The sequence below is a fragment of the Aotus nancymaae genome, unplaced genomic scaffold, assembly GCF_030222135.1.
Source record: "Aotus nancymaae isolate 86718 unplaced genomic scaffold, 86718_ANA_hifiasm-v0.15.2.pri h1tg000040l, whole genome shotgun sequence".
In the NCBI taxonomy this organism is placed as follows: Eukaryota; Metazoa; Chordata; class Mammalia; order Primates; family Aotidae; genus Aotus; species Aotus nancymaae.
The window spans coordinates 70,359,030-70,373,025 of NW_026988454.1; the positions used below are offsets into that span (position 1 = coordinate 70,359,030).

Sequence of the window (13,996 nt, forward strand, 5' to 3'; positions counted from 1 at the left end):
TATCCAGAATCTACAAAGAACTAATACAAATTTATAAGAAAAAAAAACCCTATCAAAAAGTGGGTGAAGGATATGAACACTTTTCAAAAGAAGACATTTATCCGGCCAAGAAACATATGAAAAAATGCTCATCATCACTGGTCATTAGAGAAATGAAAATCAAAACCACATTGAGATGCCATCTCATGCCAGTTAGAATAGCGATCATTAAAAAATATAGAGATGACAGATGCTGGAGAGGTTGTGAAGAAATAGGAACACTTTTACACTGTTGGTGGAAGTGTAAATTAGTTCAACCATTGTGGAAGACAGTGTGGTGATTCCTCAAGGATCTAGAAATAGAAATACTGTTGGTGGAAGTGTAAATTAGTTCAACCATTGTGGAAGACAGTGTGGTGATTCCTCAAGGATCTAGAAATAGAAATACCATTTGACCCAGCAATTCCATTCCTGGGTATATACCCAAAGGATTATAAATTGTTCTATTATAAAGACACATGCACACGTATGTTCATTGTGGCACTGTTTACAATAGAAAAGACTTGGAACCAACCCAGATGACCATCATTGATAGACTGGATAAAGAAAATGTGGCACATACACACCATGGAATACTATGCAGCCATAAAAAAGGATGGGTTCATGTCCTTATCAGGGATATGAATGAATCTGGAAACCATCATTTTCAGCAAACTGACACAAGAACAGAAAACCAAACACCGCATGTTCTCACTCATAGGCAGGTGTTGAACAATGAGAACACACGGACACGGGGGGGAGATTATCACACACTGGTGTCTGTTGGAGGGTGGAGTCCTAGGGGAGGGATAGCAGAGGGTGGGGAGATTGGGTAGGGATAATATTAGGAGAGATACCTAATATTAGGTGATGGAGGGAAGGAAGCAGCAAACCATCATGGCATGTGTACACCTATGTAACAATCCTGCAAGATCTGCACATGTACCCCAGAACTTAAAGTATAATAAAACAAAACAAAACAAAAAAGAGGTGGAAGCCAGTTGCAGTGGCTCACACCTGTAATCCCAGCACTTTGGGGGGCTGATGTGAATGATAACTTGAGATCAGGAGTTTGAGACAAGCCTGGCCTACATGGTGAAACCCCGTCTGTACTAGAAAAAAAAAAAATAGTGGGGTGTGGTGCTATGTGCTTGTAGTCCCAGCTACTCGGGATGCTGAGGCATGAGAATCGCTTGAATACAAGTGATAAAGGTTGCAGTGAGCTGAGATCACACTACTGCACTCCAGCCTGGGTGACAGACTGAGACTCTGTCTCAGTTAAAAAACAGAAAACAAACAAAGCAGAGGTGGAAAATATTAGAAAAAAGAAGACACTTAGAAGATAAATATAGAAGTTTTTCTTTTGGAGCAGGCTAAGCTCCAAAAAGAAAGAAAAAATAACAAAAATAGAAGGAAGAAAATGATAAAAATGATAAAAATACAATAAAATATTTTAGAATTGAAGTGTATTAATATCCAGATGTAGAGGCCTTACCAAGTTGCCAGTGCCAAAACTGAAAATGATCCACACTAAGGTACTTTATAGTGAAACTTCAGAAAACAGACATAAAGAAAATTACAGAACACAGATATAAATACCTTTTGTTAGAAAAAGAGACACATGTAAAGGACTAGGAATCAGAATAGCACCAGACATCTCAAAGAAAGTCTAGAACAATGAGAGAGTAGAAGATGTTTTTCAGAATTCTAAGGAAAAGCTTTATTTATCTATCTGTCCATCCATCTATCCATTTTTTCTCTCTCTTTTCATCCATCCATCCATTTCTCTATCTATCTATCTATCTATCTATCTATCTATCTATCTATCTATCTATCTATCTATCTGTCTATCTATCTCATCTATCCATCCAGCCACCCTCTTTGTGTCTGTCTGTCTGGTTAACTATCATCTATCATCTTTCTACCTTTATGTATCTTACTGAGAACTTCATACTTAAGAAACCAATGAAAAGAACAGATGAAAACATCCTCATGGAACCTGTGTTAAGCAATTGATGGAGGATGTGTTCCAGCAAAATACAGGAATAAATCAAGAAAGAGGAAAGCATAAGCTTTGCACGGTGGGAGTATGGCAGCCAGTGAGGTTTATCACAGGTGCAATTATTGCTAATTGAAAACGTCTCCAAATACCCCACCAAGATAACTTGAAACATAGTCAGTTGGCAATTTTTGACAGTCTCTAGTGACCAAAATTAAAAAAAGGAAAACAAAGAGGAAAACATAGAATCTAGGAAACCATGTCTCTAACAAAGGAGAGTAGCAAAAGAAGTGCCTGGCTGAAAACTGTTCGGAAGGCTTAGAGAGCAACTGTCTTGTTCAGAGCAGGAGAATGAAGGCCTCCATGATGCAGAGCTCCATCCAGAAAAAACGCAGACCTAATGGAATGGATGAAATTGTAGGTGGTAACTTAGAGATGAAGGAAAGTATTAAGGATATTTAAATGAAAATTATGCAAGCAAAAGAATTTTTTTAAAAAATTGACACAATAGTAAACCAAAAATTCTATAAAAAATGTTTTGATTCTTTTCCTAAGCTGGTGCTCAGCAAGGACAAGGCCATGTTCAGCTCGAGTGCCAAGATCGTGAAGCCCAGTGATGAGAAGCCAGACGAATTTGAGACCAGCATCTCCCAGGCTCTTCTGGAGCTGCAGATGAACTCAGACCTCAAGGCTCAGCTCAGGGAGCTGAATATTACAGAAGTCAAGGAAATTGAAGTTGATGGTGGTTGGAAAGCTATCATAATCTTTGTTCCTGCTTCTCAGCTGCAATCTTTGCAGAAAATCCAAGACTAGCTAGTAGCAAATTGGAGAAAAACTTTAGTGAGAAGCATGTTGTCTTTATCGCTCAGAGGAGAATTCTGTCTAAGCTAATTTAAAAAAACTTTACAAAAAATAAGCAAAAGTATCCCAGGAGCCATACTCTGAGAGCTGTGCATGACACGATGCTTGAGGACTTGGTCTTCCCGAGCAAAATTGTGGGCAAGAGAATCCACGTGAAACTGGATGGCAGCCAGCTCATAAAGGTTCATTTGGCTAAAGCACAGCAGAACAATGTGGAAAACAAGGTTAAATTTTTTTTTCTGGTGTCCATAAGAAGCTCATGGGCAAGGATGTTAATTTTGAATTCTCAGAGTTTCAATTGTAAACAAAAAGACTGAATAAAATATATTCAAGGTAAAAAAATATTAATGTTTTGTTAACTTTTTATTTGCAATGAGTTATATTTTCTGGATCAGATTATATTGATTTAACTGAAAGTAGCTTTTAACTATATGTAAGGAATAAGAGAGACGAGGTGGGAGTATAGGAGTTAAATGCATATGTGTCATATATGGAAATTTAAAGATAAAATCTGAAGTATTGATCTAGATAGACAACTATAAACCTATAGCAGAGACTTCTAGAGGTCATCAGAAGCTGTCTCTCAATCAAAGGAGGCTTTGGCACATGGCTGATTAGTGCAAGCAATACTTCTCCATCCTCAGGTTGGGGTGAAGTTTTGGCTCATGAGATGTATGTACACTTTTCAAGTGATAGCATCTGGAATCCTTCAAGGAACAGTATGCCCATGTGCCCTTTGCCTTTTTGTCTTGTTCATTTTTTCCATCTTGATGTCTAAAAGACAGATTCTACCTCTGACCATGAGGACAGAAGCCATATTCTAGTGGCAGTGGAATGTGAACCGGGAGAAGTCTGGCTGTTTATACTGCAAGTCTTTTTTTTTTTTTTTTTTTAATTAAGTTCTGGGGTACATGTGCAGAATGTGCAGGTTTGTTACACAGGTATACACATGCCATGGTGGTTTGATGCAACCATCAACCCATCATCTACATTAGGTATTTCTCCTAATGCTATCCCTCCCTAGCCCCCACCTTCTGACAGGCCCCAGTGTGTGATGTTCTCCTCCCTGTGTCCTCTTTTATGTAAGAAAAAAACAAAAACAAAAACTCTGTTTATCTTATTTAAGTCATGCCTTTGTGTTTGTCAGTGCTGAACCTAAACTCTTTTAGTATAGTATAAGAAATATGGAGGGACCATCCAGAACCAACTGAAATGATAAAAAATGGTTGTCTCTGAAGAGTATACTTACTTGGTGCTAAAGAGGGATGAAGGAAGGAGCTACTGTTTTCCATTTTAAACTTCAGTAATAATAAGCCAAATATGAAATTGCTATTTAGTAGACTAAAATTGGCTGAATATCAGTGATTTACTATGCTTCAATCTAATATTTTTTTTTTAACCAGTTGCATGTATTGGTATGATTGAAACATGTTTGAATATGAAAGAAGGAAAGCAAGAAAGCAACAAAGAAAGAGGGAGGAGACTGAGTAAATAGACAGGAATCTGATCTTGAGAGACCTACTGTGTCATAGTGAGGGTCTGTGGTTTAATGTGATCAGATTGGTGTTTTGAGGATGATTCCCACAGTAAAATGTAGTATAGCTCCATTGTTTAGTAGCTATAGTAAATAATTTTTAAAAAAGCTTTTATAAAGCAATCAAGGCAATAAATAATGAAAACTAAACCAAGGCTGTTGCAGAGAGGATCATGTTAAGAAATATGTTATCAATCAAAGAAAGAGAGCAGGAGATGAAAGAGAGACAGTCTGACATAGTGGTTAAGAATCTGGATCTGAAGTTCCCTGGACTGTCTGTTACGCCATGTTTGGCTTTGGCAAGTTTCTCTAATCATGCTGTGCTTGCCACTTTCATTTATAGAATGGGGATAACAATCTTACAACAATTTTACCCCCTTTTTAGAGTTGTGATGAACATCACATGCAAGAGCACGTATGAAAAACATACAGAAGTGGTGAGAGTGGACGTTCTTGTCTTTTTCTGCTTCTCAAGGGGAATGCTTCCAGCTTTTCCCATTCAGTATGATGTTGGCTATGGGTTTGTCATAGATGGTTCTTGAGTACACATGGACAGAAAGATGAGAACAAGAGACACTGGGGACCACTAGGGGATGGAGGGCGGTGAGGAGGCAAGGGTTGAAAAACGAACAGCCGAGTATTCAGCCATTATATTCACTACCTCGGTAATGGGATTATTCGTACACCAAACCCCAGTGGTACGCAATTTACCATGTAACAAACCTGCACATGTACCCCCGAACCCCCGGGGAAAAAAAGGAAAAGTAGCAATCTACCTGGTGCAGAATAAGTACTGAATAAATGTGAGCTAGTATTATTACTATAGGTTGCTTCATCCAATGGAGGAAGCACAGGAGAAGGCGCAGCCTGGGTAGTGGGAAGATACTAAACTCTGTTCTGGAATGTGGAGTTTGAGGTACTGCCTATCTAAGCAGATTTGTCTGATAAAGAAGATTTACAGGACAGAAATTGTGCTACAAATAGGATACATTGGAACCCAGGTGAAATTTGAAGCTATGGGAATGAATTCGTTCAACATCTCAGAGGAGTATGTAGACTGAGGAGAGGGAGGAAAAAAGCAGAAACACCAATATTTAAGGAAAAGGGAGGCATCCAGGCAATTAAGAATAACACACTGGAGATCTGTGAGAAGGGCAAGTGGGGAACACTGGGAAGTAACAATTTCAAGGAGTGTTTCAGCATGTCCAAACCAGAACGGGATGTAGACAGGTCCCTTGGCTTTTCCAGCTAAGTGGGTGATGGCCATGTTGGTGGCTTGAGGAGCTCAGGAGCCAGAGGGCAGAAAGCAGAGGTGCTGCCAAACATGACCAGATCAAACTGAGCCACTGGGGTGGACTTTTCTTTCTAGAAGCTTGTCTGGGAATGAGAAAACTGGAAGAGATTTGAGAGTGTTTACACATGTAAATAAATAAGACTTCAGAGAGAAAGGGAAAAAAAACATAAAATAAATAGCACACATGAGAAAGCAGGGTCCCTGAGATCTGTTCTCTTCTGATTTTCCATTTTGCCTGCTCAGAAAGTAGAATGTGTGAAAACAAACAAACAACAACAACAACAAAAAAAACAAATTATTATTCCTGGCACTTAATGATGTAAGATCTGTTTCAAAGCCTCATGGGAGAGTGTTTTATCCTGTTATATATTCTTTTTCAGTATGCTTTCTTAAAAAGTAATAACAACATATGCAAAGGAACACTGAGAGAGAAATAAATCTGAAATGACATCACATGTCTAGGGATTATTTTCTATGCCCAAACAAACAGAAATAGCTCTTTTTGGTAGCTTTTCCTATTAACATGCCACTTCTAGGAAGAATAGGAAAGTGCTGTGGTTCATAGTTAGAAAACTGCTTTCTATTTCAACTCCTTCAAAAAGGTAATGAGCAATTTCATCTGTCTACAAAAGTAGATGTGTGTGTTTTAGAAAGTCCTGGAGGTAAAAATAAGTCTTTATAATTAGAAATTTTGTGACTTTTCAATAGAAAACCATCACAAGTAATGAAATAAAATGTGTTTGTTGATCTTAGGATGTGACAAAAGGCATTTCTTATAACATGAAGTAAATGCATACAGCCACTGGAAGGTGGCTGCTGTGCTGTGGTCTCTGTTCCCACAGCCTTGTCTAGTAGCTACTATAAATAGAAACAGTGCACATAGGAGAACTGATGCACTTTTCTACATCAGCATCTGACTGCTTCCAATAAATGAATGGCCATTGTAGCTGAGCGTAAGAGCTGAATAATTAATTTTAAATTATTTTCAATGCATATATTGCTCGACATGTAAGGAATGTTTGTTTACATATATCACTTTGAGAGAGCGAAGAAAAGCTCAATAAGAAATTTGCCACAACATGGATCAAACTGGAGGGCGTTATGTTAAGTGAAATAAGCCAGGCACAGCTTATTTGCATGGTCTCACTCATACGTGGGAACTAAAAAAAAAAAAATGAATCACATAAAGATAGAGAGTAGAATGTTGGTTACCAGAGACTAGGAAGGGTAGCATGGAGGAAGAAATAAAGAGAGCTTGGTTAACAGGTACAAAAATACAGTAAGATACAAGGAATAAGTTCTAGTGATCAATAGCACTGTCGGGAAACTATAGTTAACAATTTATTGTATATTTGAAAATAGAAAAGACAATCTGGAATGTTCCCAACACACACAAAAAATAATAATTGTTTGAGGTAGTAGATATCCCACTTACCCTGATTTAATCTCTATGTATTGTGTGCACATATCTAAAGAAAATCTTCATATGCATCATAAATACATGGGGCTACTATGTATCAATTAAACAATTATCATCATGATTACCAAGCACATGTCTTTCTAGGCAAAAATACTGTGATCTGTGGTTCTTGTAAGAGTTCTGATTATGCACCAAGCACTATGCTATGTATTTGTCATTTTAAATATTTAAAAAGCATTTAACATTTTAAATATTTACAGTCCTATGCCATAAATACCAGTATAGCCACATTTAGCAGGGGAGTAATTTTAGACTCGGTTAAATGACTTTCTTATGTTTTGAGATTTGGTGTGTGAGATTTAAAGCTACTACTGCAGAGACCAGTCTTTCTCTAGTTTGAGAATTGAATGATATTTTGGGGGCAAAACAAGTACAATATGAAGAAAATATTTAGGGGCGCTAACCACTTATTAAAAGGGAATCCTATGTCTAAGAAATTTTCATCTTGACTAAAAAACTCAGCAAAGTACTGCTATTCTGACTGTATTTGCAGCCACATACATGCAGTCAAACAAACTGAGCCACTAGGGTGGACTTTTTTAATATGCATATATGTATGTAAAATGTTTGACTAATCTCTATCAGTAGTTTTGCAATGTCTCTCATTTTATGAAACTGATATATTCCTCAAGAGTTGTAGGCTAATTTCTTTTTTTTTGCTGGTTGTTTATAGCTCTATTTGCAAAGGGCCCTAGCTGTGAACACTGAGTAAATAATTATTTTATATTATCAAAGAGGATCAGTGATTATTTCCCAAATAAACACACTTATATTTAAATAACTGTACAAATAGGGAACTGAGTGCTCCAAACCATGTAGCTAAGATGTGAACTAAACAGAGTACTATGGCACATGGTACCACTAGAGATGAGACCACTCTCTGCCAAGAGGATGGAGCCAGCCTTGCCTGGGCTGTTCATAGCCCAGAGGTATGCAATCCCATGAGCTCTTCTTGCTAATGATTATTTAGCATAAATTTGTATGATTCCTACTATGTTTCCATGATTCCAAATCTTTTAAAGAATATTTTTATACATTTCCTATGGTCTCCTAAGAAAGTTTAATGACTATATCCTTTTTTATTTCTTACATATTATTTTTGCATTATTTTCAGCTTACAAAAAAGCGACAACAGTATACAGAATTTCTGTTATATGTACTTTTACTCAGATATACAAATTGCTTAAATTTTGACCCCATTTGCCCTATTATTTTCACTTATTCTTTCTAAATATATGTTTGTATTTCTCTCTGAAACACTTGAGGGTAAATTTTAAATTTTAGACATCATGCTCATTTGTATTAAAGACATCAATGTGTTTTTCCCATGAACAAGGATAGTCTCCTGCATAACCACAATGCAATGATAAAATCAGAAAAGTTAACACTGAAACATTACTATTATCCATGTTCCATATTCAGATTTTATCAGTTGTCCCAACGATGTTATGTATGGTTATTTTTTCCCCAGTCCAGGATCCATTCCAGGATTATGTATTATATTTAGTTACATTTTAAAATTTGGGACTGTTCTGCAGTCTTTCTTTGTGAGTCATATCTTGACATTTACAAAAAGTGCAGGCTAGTTATTTGATAGCGTGCCCCTCAGTTTGGGTTTGTTTGATGTTAACTCATAATTAGAAATTAGATTATGCATTTTTACCAAGAATACCAAACAAATGTTTCTGTGTCCTTCTTGGTGCATTATAGCAGGTGGTTTGAGATTCAGTTAGCTCCATTACTAATGATCTCAACCTTTATCACTCATTGAAGGTGCTGTCTACCAAATTTTTCTTCTGGAGAGTTACCATTTTTGTCTTTGTAATTAATAAATCTGTGGGACATTCACTGATGACTCTTGCCTGAATCAATTATTACTATGATGTTGCAAAATGGAAATTTTCTGTCGTTCTTGCTGTAGCTATTAATTAACATTCCATTGCAAAAGAAGAACTTTCTTTTCTCCCTCATTGTGCATGTTTGTGTGTATTATGTGTTCATATTAGTTTAGACTCATGAATTTTTATTTTATTCAATAGGTTGTAATATTTTACCATCATTATTTATTTTGATGCCAAATTGCCCCCTTTGTGTTTGAATTTTTAGAAATGGCATTAACCAGCTTTGTCATGTACTTTAGTCAAATGACCTGCATTTGATAACTTCTGGCTGATTTCAAAAAATATATATATTTTTCTGACATGGAATTTTACTCTATTGAATGCATACAAAATGAATAATGAAAAATTAATAATTTTGAAGAGAGCTTTGTTTTAATCAGTGTACAACTTCTAAAAAAGTCTACTAATATTACTTTTTTATTGTTAGTATTTTATAAAGTTCACTACATCCACAGGATGATTCTGCCTCTTAGATTTTAGGTTTCAGCATATTCACATTAGTTTCATTTTCTGTAAGATTTTTCTGTTTTCTCTGTTTAGACACTCTTTTGACCCAAAGGAAGAACAAGCCTGAGGGGTCAGGAATGGATTAAAATATATGTTGATAAGTTACTCCTGATTATTAATTATTAATTAATCTTTTTCTGTGTAGTTTAATTCAATAGGTATTATTCATTTGAGTTCTTCATAAGTTTGTTTTGTTTGGAATATCTCTCTCAAAACCCCCACACTGTAGTATTTTTAAAATTGGATCATATTTGCACACCAATAAACTTATGCCCCAAAGTGGAACTGTGGCCATAAATTTAAATGTGAACATATTGATTACCATTTCTTCTCATATTATCATTGAACAAGAATGGCTTGGAAAGGTTTCATTGATATTGTACCAAGAAACTGCATGTAGAATTGTTCAGAAACTAAAGAATAAGAAATTTAATAATTGTGAAACTTTCTGGAGAAAAATTACCTGACCTGGAGCAAAATTAGAGTTTGGAAGGACTTCAAATTTAGTTTATACATAGAGAAAATATTAATGTAGCAACTTTTTGACTAGGCTTCTTTTTGCGTTTAGGAAAACAGGTGGAGTTATTTGAATTTGAAAGAGTCTACTGGTTGAGGGTGAGAGGCATTGACATGGGATTAAGCTATCGATTTATTAGGTTATTTAGGGCTTATGTTAGTTTTGTGGCTAGCCCAAGTAAAGCATGCTGCTGCTTGGGGAAGTGTTTTCTCTAAAATATTCTAAGTCTTTATTTTGTTGGTGGCTACATGAGTGAACATATTTGTCAGGTTTTTAGAAAAAAAGACTATTCTTTATTACAGAGATTTACTTGAATATGCAAGTTATTTTGAATGGTGAAAGCCACTTGATGTAGAAGGTCACCATAAATATGGTCTTAAGTAGCACCTACTCTTAATCATATTTAGATACTTCCAATGAAGAAGGAGTTTTTGTTTGATTTTAATTTTAGAGGAATGCTACTTGCTTAGCAACAGCCCCCATTTAACCTATCTAAAATGTTGTTGGTGTTGGAAACTTGATATTTTATAGTAGATTCACATTTATTTGCCAGAATGGCTGTTAGAAAAGGTTAAAGATCTCCGTGCTAACTAGAGTAATAAATTTAAAATTAATTCAGATGACCTTCATGTATCTCCAGATTCTATGACTTTCATTCTTCCCACACTGATAAAAAACCATGTATAAAATAAGTCAAATTGCAGTAACTGAAAACTAACCCTCTGGTCTATAGGGGTAAAATAGCTTTCCTCTTCAGCCCTGAGAAGCTGGCTGGGGCTCAGTGATTACACATCAGCTCTGCAGTAGAGCACTTCAATATGAGGATGGATTGCTCACTGTAATTTTGTTGAAAAGGTCTGTACACTATTGATATCATCATTTTTTGTTCAGAAGAATGTAAGTATTTAGTCACAGTTGTTTAGTCAGGAATAAAACATCAAGTAAGAAGACACTGTTTTATATTGTAAACTATGAGTTAGTTATTTTTTCATTTTTATGACCAGTTGATCGCTAGTTTCTAGTTAGAAGCAAATTCTGATTGACAATAAAATCTATTAAACACTTACAAATGCTAAAAGCAGTATAATATACATTAAATCCATGTTTCCTGTCCTCTAACAGCTCATAGTTTAAGATGATAAGGTTGTCATATACTCACCCTTCTGCCTTACTTACAAATTAAACTCAAAGGAGAAGGGTAATTAGGCTGCTAATGAAACAATGCTTTACCTAGTCCTTCTTAATTAAGTCAACTTCTTGTTAAGTAGCTTATATTTGAGAATGTTTTGGGAAGGGGCAATTGATTATATGAGTGGGCACAAGGGAACATTTTGGAGGATAGAAATGTCCTATGTGTTGGCTGTTAGTGGCTATATGAGTGAACACATTGGTCAAAACACATCAAATTACATATTTTAAATGGTTGTATTTTAATATATCTAAATAATACCTTACCTTTAATTTAAAAAGCAGTCCTAGAAATGAATATAAAGGCTAACTAACTGATAGAATATTGTTCAAAGGATATGTGCAATCAATTCAGAGAAAAGAAAACACAAATGACTCTGAAAAATATATACATGGATGCTAGATTCCTCTCAAAATAAAGCAAATTAAAATAACTTGAGATATATTTTTCATCTATAAATTTATGGAAAATGATTGATAACAAACACATTGTATGGGAAAACAGATACATCCATATTTGCCTTGTTGAAGTATAAATTGGTACCTTTCCTATGGAGGGCAGTTTGGCAACAATTAACAAAAACAAATGCAAGTGTCTTTTGATCCAGTAATCCTGCTTTTGGGGAATTGTCCAACACATATGCTACATGTGGACAAAATGACATTTATATGATTTTATTACTTGTAGAATTGTTAATAATTGCATATGATTCTTTAAGTGTCCAAAAATAGGGGACTGACTAAATGAATTATGGTACATCCATGTAATGGAGTACTGTGTAGCTATAAAAATGAGAAATAATTGCATATGATTCTTTAAGTGTCCAAAAATAGGGGACTGACTAAATGAATTATGGTACATCCATGTAATGGAGTACTGTGTAGCTATAAAAATGAGAAAGTCTTTATATGGTGACATAGATAACTAAGGCACAGTTTCCAGAAAGGTAACATAGAAGTAATTTTCCCTATTTCTCTCTCTAAGTAAAAATAAAAATCTTGGATATTATACATGTGTTTAAAACAAAGCAAAACAAATGTAAGAAGACTCTGAAAGGCAGAGAGAAGGTAGAAATCTCAGGACCCAAGAAAAACAAGGTGGTGAGTGCTCTGGGTTTTCTTTCTGCCTTATATACCCAAGACTTGTTGCTAAAAAAGCTGGCATCCTGGAAACACCAATGAGAGCAGACAAGACAAAAACAAAAACAAACAGAAAAACCTCAACAAAAGCCTGCTCTCTCTAGCTAAAGGGCCAGAAAATGGGCAGGCTTCCATGACAGAAAACTTTTAGACAATAACTACTCCAGAAAAACACCACAGAAAAAAATTATGGCCTTACTCCCAACCCTATGAGCAAAGGCTGAGTGTGAAAGTAGACTTCCATCCCTCCACTTGCCCCTCCCTGAGCCCTGGTGTCAGGGTGGTGCCAAAGAGCATACACTAAGTAGGAATCTTAAACTTTGATCCACATTTAGAGATGAATCTGATTCAGTCAAAATTTTAAAATTTTCTTTTTGAATGACCATGTTAGTGGATGAAAAGATAAGCTACAAACTGAAAGAAAATGTGTAAGCCACATATCCAACAAGGACTAGTATCTAAAATACATAAAGAACTCTTAAAAGTCACCAGTAACAAACAAACAGACATTAACAAAAACAAGCCATCCAAGTAGAAAATAGGAAAAAGACACAGAGACATTTTACCAAACAAAATATACAGGTGGTAAGTAAATACACTTGAAAATTTGTTCAACATCATTAGCCATTAGGGAAATGCAAATAAAAACCACAGTAAGATGTCACTGTACAACTATAGCAATAAAAGATAAAAACTAATTAAAACACCAAATTCTGGCAATGATATGGGGAAACCGAATTACTCAAGCATTGCTCATGGGAATGTTAAATGGTAAAGCCACTGTGAAAAATAGTTTGATATTTTCTCATAGAAATAAACATCGCTAACTTATGACCAAATAATTACATCCCTGGGCATTTATCCTAGGGAAATGAAAACTTATGTTCACCCAGAAACTTGTACTGAAGGTTTGTGGTGGCTTCCTACATAATAGGCAAAAATTAGAAACCACCCACTTGGTGAAAACCGAACTGTGGTATATTACTATTATGGACTGCTACTCAGCAATAAAAAGGAGCTATTCTCACTCATAGGCGGGTGTTCAACAATGAGAACACATGGACACAGGGAGGGGAGCACTACACACTGGGGTCTGTTGGGGGGAAATAGGGGAGGGGACAGTGGGGAGTGGGGAGTGGGGGAGAGATAGCATGGGGAGAAATGCCAGATATAGGTGAAGGGCAGGAAGGCGGCAAATCACACTGCCACGTGTGTACCTATGCAACAATCTTGCATTTTCTTCACATGTACCCCAAAACCTAAAATACAATAAAAAAGTATTATAATATTAAAAAAAAAAGAAGAGCAAGATTATTACTAATATGCAAATTCTGAAGAAACAATGGATCTAGTCAACAATCATCAATAGATGCTAATAACAAAAAGAGAGATGACAATTAGGCAGTTTGTGCTTCTTAGTAAAAGTTCACAGTACCACCTCTGAAGCACTCTTGCCAAAATCAAATCTGAATTTGATGAGACCTCTAGATTCAACTAGTGATATACAGAAAATTCAATGAACAGATGAACACATCAAACACCACCATGGGACAAATT

At 35.8% G+C, this 13,996-nt stretch overlaps 1 non-coding gene and 1 pseudogene across 1 annotated transcript; both read left to right on the top strand.

Annotated features, from left to right (window-relative positions):
* The first annotated feature begins 2,088 nt into the window (after positions 1 to 2,088).
* Positions 2,089 to 2,225, top strand: LOC135268455 (U4 spliceosomal RNA). The gene has a single exon (XR_010336779.1). It is a non-coding gene; the product is annotated as a U4 spliceosomal RNA (small nuclear RNA).
* A 326-nt stretch (positions 2,226 to 2,551) lies between these two features.
* Positions 2,552 to 3,182, top strand: LOC105711439 (small ribosomal subunit protein eS7-like; annotated as a pseudogene).
* Positions 3,183 to 13,996: the final 10,814 nt, after the last annotated feature.